The sequence below is a fragment of the Vulpes lagopus genome, chromosome 6 (assembly GCF_018345385.1).
Source record: "Vulpes lagopus strain Blue_001 chromosome 6, ASM1834538v1, whole genome shotgun sequence".
NCBI classification, from domain to species: Eukaryota; Metazoa; Chordata; class Mammalia; order Carnivora; family Canidae; genus Vulpes; species Vulpes lagopus.
The window spans coordinates 126,695,195-126,710,002 of NC_054829.1; the positions used below are offsets into that span (position 1 = coordinate 126,695,195).

The 14,808-nt window shown below is 34.6% G+C and overlaps 1 pseudogene; it reads left to right on the forward strand.

Moving 5' to 3' along the window:
* Positions 1–10,862: 10,862 nt before the first annotated feature.
* The window catches only part of LOC121492730, a 68,248-nt pseudogene continuing 64,302 nt past the window's right edge, over positions 10,863–14,808 (forward strand).

A 14,808-nucleotide genomic window follows, 5' to 3' on the forward strand; every position in this document is an offset into this window, starting at 1 on the left:
CTATGGAGAGCCTGCTTCTTCCTCAGCCTGTGTCTCTGCTTCTCTCCCTATGTCTCTCATGAATAAAAAAGTAAAATCTTAAAAAAAAGAAAAAGAAAGAAAGAAAAGAAAAGAAGGAAATCCTTTAAGCAATAATTTAACCTAAATTTTCTTTGATTATTTTGTAGGTCAACTTTCCATACCAGGTACAAGCAGCCAACAACAATACTCTCATGTCAGAAAATTATGCCAGTGTGCACTTACAACAACTGTCAAAGTTAGAATCTTTCCCTGCGTAATAATTTTAAGTGGCACATTATCTAGCACAGTTGAGGTGAAGTTTATCCAGCACATGCAGCACACAATAGGTTTCAGTGTGGCAACCACTTGGGTGAAGATAATTCTAACATTGCTATACAATATTATGAATTAGACTAGATTTTCTTAATTGAGATAGTAGAAATTTGGAAATGCTAAATAATATTCACATAATTACATGGATTGGGAGAGCTAGGATTTAGATCCAGTTTTCTTGGATAGATATGCATAGATATGCATTTCCTGCATAGATATGAAAAAATATAGTTGTTCTAAATGGAAAAAAAAAAAAAAAGCAAAGGAAAGGGTTAGGTTCAAACTATGTCTGGTCACTGTCCTGCTTTGTGGATTGTATCACTACCATTTCAATGTAGATACAGAAAGTTTCTCCTTGGGTGGGTTTTTCTTTTAAGTCCCCTACAAAAATAAAGAGAGAAAAAGGCAACAACCATGAAACCACCTCAAAAAAGTGACAAAGGAAACCGATCCATTAATTTATAAATACCTTCTAAATCTTTTCCTTCTTAATAAAGTAAACATGTCAAGTTAAATAAGCCACTGGCACAAAATATCACCGTGCGTCTCATATACCACTGGCTAATTATCACTGAATTTGATTTGAAAAATCACATTACTTCCTTTTCTCTTTGTTTCTGAAAATAATATGCTAACCACTGTCATCAGTAAGTTTGTTTTTCATTTTGTGAATCTCACACAAACAGTGATTTGTTCCAGTTTCTCAAGATCTATAAACATTTGGATCCTACAGCAGTTTGACCATATATTATTAGCAGTGTTTCAGTGCATAATGATGTGTGGCTGCATACTAACACAGACCCAACAGTTATCATCAGACTAAGCCAAATGTACGTGCATAAAGTGGCTACAGAATTATTTCACTTTTTTTTTTTTTGTCATTCTGAGAACAGCACTACTTTTTTTTTTTTTTTTAAGACTTTATTTATTCATGAGAGACACAGAAAGAGAGAGGCAGAGACATAGGCAGAGGGAGAAGCAGGCTCCATGCAGGGAGCCCGATGTGGGACTCGATCCCAGGTCTCCAGGATCAGGCCTTGGGCTGAAGGTGGCACTAAACCACTGAGCCATCAGGGCTGCCCCTACTTGTTAAGAGAAAAAAATCTAGGGATCCCTGGGTGGCGCAGTGCTTTGGCGTTTGCCTTTGGCCCAGGGCGCGATCCTGGAGACCTGGGATCGAATCCCACGTCGGGCTCCCGGTGCATGGAGCCTGCTTCTCCCTCTGCCTATGTCTCTGCCTCTCTCTCTCTCTCTCTGTGACTATAATAAATAATAATAAAAAAAAATTAAAAAAATCTATTCATTCTTTTGGTAATTTTAGTAAAGAATACAAATTTTGTGACTACCTTTTAGTCTTTCACCTGGCATCTAGGCAGTGGTAATAAGACTCAAGAAAGAGATACCCATATCTAACATATATATTCTATGATAAAGACATTTTAAGAATATAAAGTCAATTAACTTGAAATTTCCTTAATAGGCAAAGATTCTGCATACTAAAACCTAGGATTTAGTCCCAACTATTTAATGCTCTATAGCACAGGATAAATCCAGCCTACTGCCTGTTTCCTATGGTTAATGACCTAGGAATGTTGTTTTAATTGTTATTGTTGTTGTTGTCATTTTTAAACTGATGGAATTGGGCCTCTGGGTGGCTCGTTCAGCTAAGTGTCCTATCCAACTCTTGATTTCAGTTCAGGTTATGACCTCAGAGTCATGAGACCCAGTCCTGCATCATGGTCCATGCTGAGCACAGAGCCTGCTTAAGATTCATTCTCTCTATCTCCCTGCCCTCCTCTAAAAAATAAATAAATAAATAAATAAATAAATAAATAAATAAATAAATACATAAATACATAATACATAAATAATAATAAATAAATGCATACATACATAAATGTATCAAACATCAAAATAATAATATTTAGTATCGTGTTAAAATTCTACAAAATTCAAATCAGCCTCCATAATAATTTTTTTAATTAAACACTGATTTAGATGTCTCTTGCTATTTCTTCACTATGATAATACAGCTGAGTAGTTGAAATGGAGACCTCATGGACCCACAAAGGCTAAAATAATAAATTTCTGGCCCTTTATGGAAAGTTTGTAGAACCTTGCTCTACATGAGGTAAAGTAAGTCAGTACAGCTTACTACTTGTTGGTCCTTGTGCCAAATTTTTGTAGACATTTTTGTATTTAATCCTTACAACCTCGCATGGTAGGTATTATTATCAGCATTTTTATAGGACTTAAGTAACTGCCTCATTGCTTAAAGTTAGTAAGAGGCAGAGACGTTATTCTAATTTTGGTGCTTCTGACTCATACGATGTTATTTAATTACAAACTAAAGTTCCTTCTTTAGACAGAACTTTTTATTCCCTTGTACTAAAGTTATAAGAAAATGCACATTTTGTGAAAGAAATGAGTGTGGTCTATAGATGATAAATATTAGGAAACGCTAACCTATGAGTCTTTTTTGCATGGAAAAAAAAATCTTTTTGATGCACAAGGAAAAAAATGTTTCAGCTATCCATGCAGTAGCACTGCTTGTGAATTTGTTGGGTGGAGAGTCCTGAAACCATATTGAACAGTAACCAATCTAGCATCTGAAAACAGTATGTATTTTTACTAAGCCAACCTCAAGGCATTTTTCAAGACCATCATTTTTTTTATCTCGTTATAAAGTAAATTGTTATGATTATTGTATATGACTCTGGTTTTTCATTTTATAAAAAAAATATTTTCACACGTGTTTTATTGTATCTTCCAATTAGGCAATTTTATTCACCATTTGGAAATGAGAAAGTGGAAAAGAAAAGCAAATGAAGTCCCAGAGAGTAATGGACAGAGGTAGGACCAAACATCACGGTCCCGAGTATCAGTCTGAGGCTTGCTTGTTCCAGGGAGAAGCTGCTGGTAACAGGACGAATCTTTTGTCAGGGGTTAGGAATAAAGAGAACTGCTTGTGATTGAGGGAAAGAGAGAAACAAAATTGTTTTTTCCCTTTCTCACTAACTTCTTTTAAGATGTGAAGCATGGGATACTATGGGCTGTTCTTGAGAGAAAATTTACTATTTTTTTATCTTTGTGTTTGGCTCTGGTTTATAATCAGGAGGTTTTTTTTTTTTTTTAATTGTGTTTAGTGAATAATTCTACAGTTTTTACTTATTTTATTCTTTGGAAAAACACAAGGAAGAGTTTAAATCAAAATTCACAGAGTTATTTTTCCTCCATTAATTGAATAGCATAATTCATTCAAATATGCAGGCAGTGAACATTTTCATGAGTAGTTACTTTTCAGGCCATTCATGAGATGTTTCTATTAAAGTATGAACATTTTCGAATACAAAACAAATATATCTTTGATTGGAGAAGTGAATTCTGTGGAGAGACTTCCACTGAACAGGCCATGCCATTTTGTGTTTTTAATATGATCTGATGAACACCATTTTTCCCTTTATTCAAGAATTGTTTGGCTTTTCCCAGAACAAAGATGCTACAACTACAGCTACAATTTTAGTTTTAGGATTACAGATTGTAATCATCCTATTACAGTATCTAATATGTTATCTTCCAATAGGCTTCCTCACATATTACTCTCTACCAAGAATACAGAAAAAAAGTATTTCCCTGAATGAATTCAAATTATGCTGAAGTCACACAAACATGGGATTAGATTTCAATTTATTCTATAAAGCAACTGGGAATTGTAGCCTTTAACTCTGTACTGAAATAAGAACTTAGGGTTGCAAGTTTAACCCATGCAATTCTTAGTTTTATCATGAGAATTCCTATTAATTTTTAATTTTCTGTCTGTCTTTATTTATTTTTTTTTTAATTCATGAGAGACACACAGAGAGAAAGAGGCAGAGACACATAGGCTGCAGGACTTAATGTGGGACTTGATCCTGGGACCTGGGATCATACCCTGAGCCTAAGGCAGACACTCAACCACTGAGCCACCCAGGCATCCTGTTCCTATTACATTTTTAACCTGATTGACCTCACAGTGATGCTACGGTATATGCTAAGAAACCTACAATAAAGTAATTACAAACTTATTTTTTTTTTAATTTTTTTGTCTCTTCCTTTCTGCTTTTGGTTCAAAAAATAAAATAAACAGAATTAGCAATAGCATTCCATAGTTATAGAATCACAATGTCAGAGATCTTTTTTAAAACACTGGAAAAATGTTTAATTAGTAAAAGGTAATGCAGTCCAGAATAGAATTGGATTCAGAGAAGGAAAATTTATTCTAGTGAGGTGATCTTGGAAATCCTGGAATATTTTTCCTCAAAAGAATGCTCTGCCAAGTGGAATCTATGTTTCATGTTTCAAATGAAAGCAATAACAACAACAACAACAATAATAAAGAAAGTTATCAGGGTGTAAGCATACTGAGGTCTCTGCAAGTCAGGGATATTTGTCAAAAGAAGTCACAGCTGGCAGTTAAGATGTCTGCAAAAAAAAAAAAAAAAGAAAGAAAGAAAGAAAAGACATCTGTAAGTGGTATGTGTTATTAAAATTTTTTGGTATATATTTCTCTGAAGTAGGAAGCAAGGTGATCCCTTGAGAGTAAAAGGGTACGAGCAGGATTAGCAGGTTTAGGAGGGGAGGAAAAGTTTAAAATAATTATTGCATTATACACACCCTCTTGCACACAGTGACTTCTGTCCGTGGACTTGAAATCATAGATAGCATTTGCAGAGCCTAAGACTGTTTGTAATCCTGCCATTTCAACTGAATTGTTGAATCAATTTGGTCAAACATCATGTTAATAAGGTCAAAAAGCCAGTCAAACCGGTTGTCTGACTTGAATGATTGTGTGACTAAATTGATTAGTGGAAACAGTCCTGAACTCCCATTCATCCCCAAACCTGGTCTTCTGAAAAGCTGGCCTATTTCTGAGGCGAGGCTGTTCCGGTATAATCATTATGTTTGCATGAATGTTCCTCAACGTTTTAGAGCTCACACTTCCTGTTGAAAACATAGTAAATTTTACGCCTCCTCCTAAAGGTTTTCAAATTCAGACACTCTTTTTAAATGCCAAAAGAAAGACGTTTTCAATTGGTTTCCAAAATAAAGATACCTCTTAGCATGATGTGAGTCAATGCCCATTTTACAGGAAATTGTCAGTTCAGCAGTGGCCTTGAGACTTTACTCTGTTCCATTATTTCTACATGCCCTTCAGGGAAATTGTGTGCTAGTAAATAGGTAATAAAAATCTTCCTGTTTTCCAAAATCTAATTCTTGTTAACTTTACACTGGTACTTGCCATTGTATATTCAACTCACTGGGTATTAATTCTGTGTGCGCCATACACCATCTGACACAGTTATTACTAGCACAGACATGGGGTATGTAGATTAAGGCATTTAGCCACTTAATTTGAGTCAATGATGTCTCATTTATGGCTTTCCACTCTTTACATATTGAAACCAATCTCTGTATTAACATAATAGGGTCAACCAAACCCAGATCTAGACTCTGAGACACTTGTTTTAGGGATATCTTTGTGGGGCAAATAGGATCTACCTGAAATTCTTTTTTTTTTTTTTTGAAATTCTTTTTTGGTAAAATTATTAATTATAGAAAAGACTAAAATACTAACTAATTGAAAAGACTCAACATTGTCATACACAAAAAGATATAATACCATGAGCATCTTTCAATATCCCCTGATAACTTTACTGAAAAAAAGTGAAAACTGAAATATGAATGGAGATCAGTTACAACATCTTACTGCTCATCCTCTACGTTATGCCCATCATTACCCAGGTGATCTCTCACTTCTTTTAGTCTCGTTCAAGAGATATACCTGATGCTAAGTGTCCTTGAGGACTTTAAGAGCAAAAGAGAAGAATTTTCTCTTCCCCTACTCCCATAGGGGAGGCTGGGTGGCTTAGTTGGGTAAGCATCTGACTCTTGATTTCAGCTCAGGTCACGATCTCAGGCTCATGAAATGAGCCCCACTTCGGGCTCTGCACTGGGTATAGAACCTGCTTAAGATTCTCTCCCTCTCCCTTTATCCCTCTCCTGGAAAATAAATAAATTAATCGATCAGTTAACTAATTAATTAAACAAGAGATGAAGGCACCCAAAATGGGTACCAGTTGGAGAGGGTATATTTCACTAAAATGGGAAACACTAAGAATAAAATACTAAATAATGGGTTAAAGATCATGAAATCAGTACTATAACGAATTCAAGGTAATTATGAGAAAGCAAACTGTAGATGCTGAGTAATCAGTTACATACAGAGTTGAAAGTTATTAATAATAGTGTTTTCACCTGGAAAAATAAATTTTAGAGTCCTCATTGTTATTTTAGTACTTGGAGGACTACAGTCAAAAGCGATTCAGTATCAGTATCACTCTGCTTTACAAGTTCTCTCATTGAAAAATCCCACCCAAATGCCTCTGGTATATCTCAAATACATCAACTTATCTCTCCTTCTTCAAATCATGGTTATCTCATTCCCAGAAATATCCTCATATGCTTCTAATTTCCACTTTTGTCCCCTTTTCCAAGCACAGCTGCATAGTCTTCAAAAGAGGTTTTCTCCAAAATGGGACCTTATACCTCAAATCTCTATTTTGATCCATTCTAAATACTCCATTTAAAACGCATGGCTATTGTTCATACAGTACCGCCTGGCCCTTGCATGGTCTGGCCTTGGCCTGTATTTTCCACTTCATCTGGTTAGCTGTCCTCCCCTGCTCCATTGGTTTCAGTGTTTTCCTTGCACCACTCTCCTTCCCCTGCAGGGATTTCTGTATCTCTTGCATTCATTAGTCATTTCACCTCCTTCCCATAAAATTTGGGTCAGTATACTTTCATCAAATCAATCATTTTGAGATACCACCGCATACTCTAAAGTGCACAGTACACAGGAAGAAAAATCGGAAGAGTAACTAAGATGTAAGTGGCCATTCAAATATGAATAAAAGAGTCGGAGAGTAGCCATAAAACAAAACACTTTGGAAAGGTATTTCTAATAGTCTAACAAGAAATTATCAGACTAACTTATACTTTGGGAGCACTTATTTTTCCACTGAGGAGACAGTCATGAAATAGTCTGGTTCTTTTATTAATTTATTTTTGGCTCAATTATCCAGTTTTATTAATCTTTTAGTCTTTAAAATTTGGGGGTGGGAGATGTCATGTATCACATACTATTTTTCTTATTACACTTTCATTGGAAAGGATCTCTATTTCATCTAATTTAAGGCAGCCTTTTTAAATAGAAATAAAGTGACTGTTACTTTTATAATTATGATCCTTGGTCTTTAGGTAGACAAGTGAAATGATTTTTAGATTACTTTAATGAGCAAAACTAGATGTAACTGAAGAGATTTCATTTAAAAAAGAAAAAAAAAACTGAGCTGCTTGTAGTCGCTTCATGCATTTTAGCTGTCTAAATGGACAAAAGGATTCTTGAACCATTTATGGTTTTTCAATTTGGGAGCTTTACAGGTTTCTTAACTGTTCTGTTAAATACTAAAACCCTATGCTTGTAAGCATTATGAGTGAGGTCAATTTTCAGGTTAATAGTTCCAGGTATTACAGGCTGAATATATGAAATATTGTCCCAGTATACTAGATAGATTAATAGTGTGCAAATACCTTGGGAGCATGTGCTTAAAACATTTAGAATCTCTATTAATTATGATAATATTATATTTAAAATATATATTGATTATAATAAGCGGATAGATTTTATCAATCCAAGAAAGCTATATTGGCTATTTAGTGCTGCTCTTGCACTTTTCTCTATTTTACTATGTATGACCAAAAGCCACCAGGTAGAAATTAGTCACTGAAAACAGAAACCATTTTTATGAACCCTAACATATCACCATCTTTGTGATGTTTCTGAGTCTCCTGAGATTTTAATTATATCTATCATTTCCGTACTAATTTATAATTGATCAAAAAATGTTCTAAACCATTCTCCAAAGCTGCTGCACCATTAGGCACAGACTTTATAAGGTATGGGAAGGACCAGATTTGCTTATGCTCAGTGTTGCATCCACAGTAACATGCCCACTAACCAAAAACATTAAAAATAAGCTGAATTATTCTTTTTCCTTACTGAATTGCCTGTCGGTGACATAGCTATCCAAGCAATCAACAATAGGATAAAAATAAAATCTCAAAATCATTTATATCTGTACTGGACTACAGCTTTATTTTAAATAGGATCTAAAGAAATGGCTCTTTATCTTATTGAGAAAGGAAAATGATTATATAAATTTTATATTCACTTTCTAAACAAACAGATGCTAAAAACATACTTGACAATAGCCACTGATTGCCCTTAATAATTATCTTAACCTATGGATATTAAAATAATAGTTTCTCAGTCCCAAACTCAAGTGGTTTTCAGAGAGCTCTTTCTTTGTACATTAATCTTTGTTGATGATTTAAAAGCTCAGAGTTTCATATATATCAGAAATTAGTAAAGTATATGTTTAGAGACTACTTTGTGATCTCATCTGGTAATAAACTGAGTGTCTTTTTTTCCAATCGTCAAGTATTCAGCAGCATGAACGTAGTTTATGAGTCCATTAATAAACATTTCAAGATACTTCCAAATGTCTGAAATAGCCTTGGGCCTTTTATAAATCATCCCATAAAACACAGTCTAAAGCATCATTAGGATATTATAACATGACCATTTAACTATGTCATTTAAAAAAGAAAATAATAAAATTTAAATGCATTTCTGTGATAAATATGAATAAGTATACATATATAAAAATAAGGAAGAAAGGAGTTCCAACTGCTTGTCCTAATCCTGTCCATTGGATATACTTGCTGTCCTCTACAATAGGGTAATGCATATAATGTTCCATTTATATAATTGGACATTTTTAAAGTAAGCTTTGGGTTCCCACTGATAAATGTGAATCCATATTTCATTGCCTTCCTGTCTTTTTTTCAACTGCCCTTTACTAAGACCAAAGCTTTTTTCGACTCTTATTTCATATTGGAAAAACTCATTGCAGACTGGTAGCGACAAACATCCCATTAAAATCGGTAAGCCACGTAAAGGATTTTGTTTTGTTTTGTTTTAAATGCAAATTGCACAATATAAATCTTCTGCTTAAAACTCCCCTATAGCTTTCTATTGTCTAACAGACAAAAATCCTATTTTCTTTGGCTACCCCTTAAGTTTATCTGAACGTTGCCTGCCTTTCATTCTTCCTCTTTTTCCTTTAGCCACCTTCGCCCTCCATCATGAATGTCACTTTTCAGAGCATTCTGCATACGTGCTTTCCCCCCTCTGCCACACTTCATCTGGAATTTTAAGGTTCATCTGTCATGATGCTTTCCAATCCCGTCTCCCTCCTCCCATTTAGCCATTGCCATCAACTAAAAGGGTCAGCACCATGAAGACAAAGACCGTATCTCTTTTGTTCACCATGATATAGCCAGTGCTTAGCACATGACTAGGAGGTAAATATATATTTATTAAACGAATGTACTAATTAGTAATGCAGGCGATACATTTAGCCTGGTGGTAGCAACAGCAACTGCATTAGATCTTCATTGCTGTCAGGGTTCTACTTCTTTTTTTGTGCTCATCTGGTAAAGTCTGCAAAACTCATTTGCATATGCTGCCCTATTTTGATCCTGGCAATCACCTTTGAGTCCAGCAGTGTTTTCCTTAGTTTTTCAACTTTAGAGTTGAGATCTGAGAGTAGACAGAGAGGTAAAATGAAATCCCACAAGGAAAACTAGCACACACCCATTCTGAGACTAAATACAGCCATTGCTTCCCTTAACCAACAGAAAATGTGTTTATTATTAATTTCCTGAATTTGTTCAACATCTGAGACTGAGATAGGTAGACAGCAACAACTCTCTTTAGATTTTGGTTGTGCTTTTTAAAATATTTTTACTTATTTTTTCGTGAGAGACACACAGAGAGAGGCACAGACATAGGCAGAGGGAGAAGCAGGCTCCCTGAGGTAGCCCAATGCAGGACTCCATACCAGGACCCAGGGATCATGACCTGAGCCAAAGGCAGACACCCAACCATTGAGCCACCCAGGTGCCCCCTCTTTATTTATTTATTATTTATTTATTTATTTATTTATTTATTTATTTATTTATTTTTATTTTTGGTGCCTCCTCTTTAGATTTTGGATGAAGTATTTCTTATAATTAAAGTAGTCAGTTTTCTCTATACATTACTAAATCTATCATGTATTATCTTGTTTTAAAACTCACCTGAGCTTCTTCTCGTCTTACCTGTGTTACTCCTTTCCTCCAATCAGTGCTAATGGCTTGCTTAATTTAACACAGTTAAAAACTATTTTCAAATGATAAGAAGATGCTAAAATGAAATTTTTACTGTATTACTTAAAAACTAGGTCCTGTTCATTGGTTGACTGAACTGACTGCTACCATGTAGATATATAACTCTTTCTTATAACTCATGTAACTCTTTCTTAAGCTCACATTTCTGAAAATAAAATGGAAGACAGATGTTGGGAAATCTGCTAAAGGACACCAAAATGTCGCTGTTTTTACATCCATTTTCTGTGGCCAACTTGCTTAATGCACATGCCCTGGATAAGAGTTCACAGTCACAAGTAAACGCTCCTGATAGAACTCCCCATGTGCCCTTGTGACAAGCACTCTCCCTCACAGGTGGAGGGTTTTCCCTTGGTGCATCCTTCAACTTTGCCCAAGCTTACCAAAAGCCCACTGCTTTTGAGTGGAATTGAACCATCCAACCTTAGCTTGGAAAAATATGAGCACTCCACCTTCATATCCTGATAAAGGAATGTGCTCCCAGTCATGTGTGTCTTTTTGCTTGCACCCTGCCTTGACTTCCCTGTAGGTGGCCCCTCAAAAGGGCTGTGTGATTGCTGCAGGGCCTGTGAGTAATAAACTTCTCTATTTCAATTCCCTAGTGGTCTTTTGTTGGACATGGCCCACCAATCTGGCAGCCTGGCCTCTACTTAACAAATGCCAATTGTTAAGAGTCAAAACAACAGATTAAATTAAATTTCTATTACTTATGCCCTAATTTATTTTATGCCTATATACATGCTTAAAATTATTTTCTTTATAAAGTATGACTAGACACAGTATTTCACTTTAAGAATTAATGGTTTGGGGTACAGGCAAAGTTAAACAGAAGTTAAAGAGAAAACACTGAATCAATGTTGGATGTACACATTTATTATGCCAAAAGTACTCATAAGATGAAAGCAATAAATGGAGGCACTTAGAAATGCAATATATAATGATAGCCATACTTGCTCGAATCCAAGATACCCTCAATTGAAAGATGCATCACTCTTACATGTAGGACTACAAAATAATAATAATAATAATAATAATAATAATAATATCAATTAAGCAATGACACAATACTTTAATGATGCACTCTCAAGATGGCTCACACTAGCCTAGAGTTGCTGTGAAATTCTGTTCATAAGTTTTCAAGAAATTTGTCAATATTTTCACCTTCAGTTTTATTGTCTGGCATGTTCTATCCAATTCCCTTAGACATATGTCCTTAACAAAATATACTATGATTTCAACTACTACTTGCTATCTTCCTCTCTAAGGCCTATAATCCGCATTGCTATTTTGCAAATAAATATGGAATTGTAGCTGTTATCCATTGTCATGCATTTTCTTTACTGATACATCAAATTACATTCTGTTTTCTTAATCCTTTATGCATTCGTAATAATAGTTTTCTTGAATGCCCTGTGTCATTTTTTGTAAGATATTTGAAGAGCAATGAAGTCCAAAATCAGATTACAAAAGTTGCATGTAAATTATGTGAAAAGAGTATGAAAGTATTATGACTAATATCATGTATGTAAAGAAAATTTCAACAACTGCTAAATGGATGCTCAGTAGAAAGCAGTTGTTAGGTATCACCAATTGTACATGTCCCAAATTCAGAAAATTCAAAGTTGTGAAGTGTGTGTTAGGAGGGAAAGGGAGAGAAGTTAGGGCTTGAAAAACCTAAGCATTATATGAAGCAGGTGAGTGGACATAAAAGCCAGGACGATAGTGTTATATTCATATCCTATGATTTTTTTTTCTTCTGTACACTAATGCTTTTAATCGAAATGTGAATAAAAATGATAAAAATAAATATTTCAAATAATTTGTTTTTCTTTTTTTTTTTTTTTAATTTTTAATTTATTTATTTATGATAGTCACAGAGAGAGAGAGAGAGAGGCAGAGACACAGGCGGAGGGAGAAGCAGGCTCCATGCACCGGGAGCCCGATGTGGGATTCGATCCCGGGTCTCCAGGATCGCGCCCTGGGCCAAAGGCAGGCGCCAAACTACTGCGCCACCCAGGGATCCCTTTTTTTTTTTTTTTTTTTTAATTTTTAATTTATTTATTTATGATAGTCACAGAGAGAGAGAGAGAGAGGCAGAGACACAGGCGGAGGGAGAAGCATAATTTGTTTTTCATATATATGGAGAATAAAAATTATGTGAATTGTTGAATATACATAGAGAGTCACAGACTTACGAAAAAAATAAATTTACAATGAATGATAGTAATATACAATTGCATCAACTTTAGCTTTCTAAATGAACTATTTGTATTACAGGTGCAAACACTTGCATAAAAATTAAATTCTCATCAGGAAAGTTGGGTAAAAATGTAAAATCCAACATGCTAACATACATTTTCTTTTTCTTGAAGGGCAAATATGATCTTCAAATATGCAAATGCACACTGCTTTGATTACTCTGTTGTATGTTCATTGAAAGAATTTATGAAGCAATTAGAGTAACTTGTTTGCATTATTCAAAACTCAACACATATGACTAAACTTGATCATATCTTTGATTCTAAACAGATTATTTCCTATTGATAGTGAATGATTGTAGAGCTCTAGTTCATGAAGAAGAGTGAATGCTACACACTATACTTGCTGATTACTTGTGTAAATATGTATTTTTTATTTTTTTAACTTACAAAATCAACTCTTTCAAAAGAAATGACTACTTTCATCCTTAACTCTGTCTCACACCTATGCTTGTTTTTCCAAGAACTACTGACCTGAGCTCTCTCTCTCTCATTAAGTCTTCAGTGACAAAAAGTGTCTGAAACTTACTATTTAATATCTCTGTCAAATAAGGTCAGATCTTATTGCTTATTCTGAAATGTTAGGTATATTGCATTGCCAAAAAAGGAAAAAAAAAAAAAGTCTTGTCTATTAAGACACAAGGTAAAATCACTTTTCTAAATGCTTCTTAAAAAGAACAAAGCTTAACCAACACTTTAAAATATAAATTTTGTATACATAAACCACATCTTCTTACAATGGAATATTTCTCAGCCATTAGAAACAACAAATACCCACCATTTGCTTCGACGTGGATGGAACTGAAGGGTATTATGCTGAGTGAAATAAGTCAATCGGAGAAAGACAGACATTATATGGTCTCATTCATTTGGGGAATATAAAAAATAGTGAAAGGGAATAAAGGGGAAAGGAGAAAAAATGAGTGGGAAATATCAGAAAGGGAGACAGAACATGAGAGACTCCTAACTCTGGGAAATGAACTAGGGGTAGTGGAAGGGGAGGTGGGCGAGGGGTGGGCGGTGACTGGGTGATGGGCACTGAGGTGGGCATTTGACGGGATGAGCACTGGGTGTTATTCTATATGTTGGCAAATTGAACACCAATAAAAAATAAATTTATAAAAAATATATATAAATCTTTTAATTACAAAATATTTCTCTTTTTTTATTTTCTTTTGTAATATCACATTTACACTCTTGCAGAACAATTTTACTCAGATTTTTATTCACCTTTACAATTTTGGGGGGAAATATTCAAACTGTCCTACCCAGTGAAACAGAAATAGAACAAGCATTGAAAAATTATCCAGTATCAAATAACTTTTGAAAAACATTCATTAAGCACAATAAATGGATTCCTTTATTTCTTTAAAAAAGGTTTTACTTATTTATTTTTTCATAAGAGACACAGAGGGAGAGGCAGAGACAGAGGCAGAGGGAGAAGCAGGCTCTCCAAGGGGAACCCTATTCAGGGCTTGATTCCAGGACCCCAGGATCACAACCAGAGCCAAAGAGAGATGCTCAATCACTGAGCCACCCAGATGCCCCAACAAATGGATTCTTTGATATACTTTTCACATTTAATACTATACTGAAATACTTTTACTGAGATATTTTCCACATTTAATACTGTAATATCTATTGTGAATATCTACAGTGAGGATATAATGATGTAACATTTATGAAAAACTTTGGCCCACAAGATCCCTTTTTCATTGACAAATTTCACATACAATTTTTCTCTGTAGTGTGGTATAAAAATGTTATATGTTATTTCTGAAATATTGAAGACATTTAAAAATAGATTATACCATTGATCATCTGTGAAATCTAGCCTAAAATTTGCAAAGACTTTTATAAGTATACGTGGAAGGAAGTGGGTTTTTTA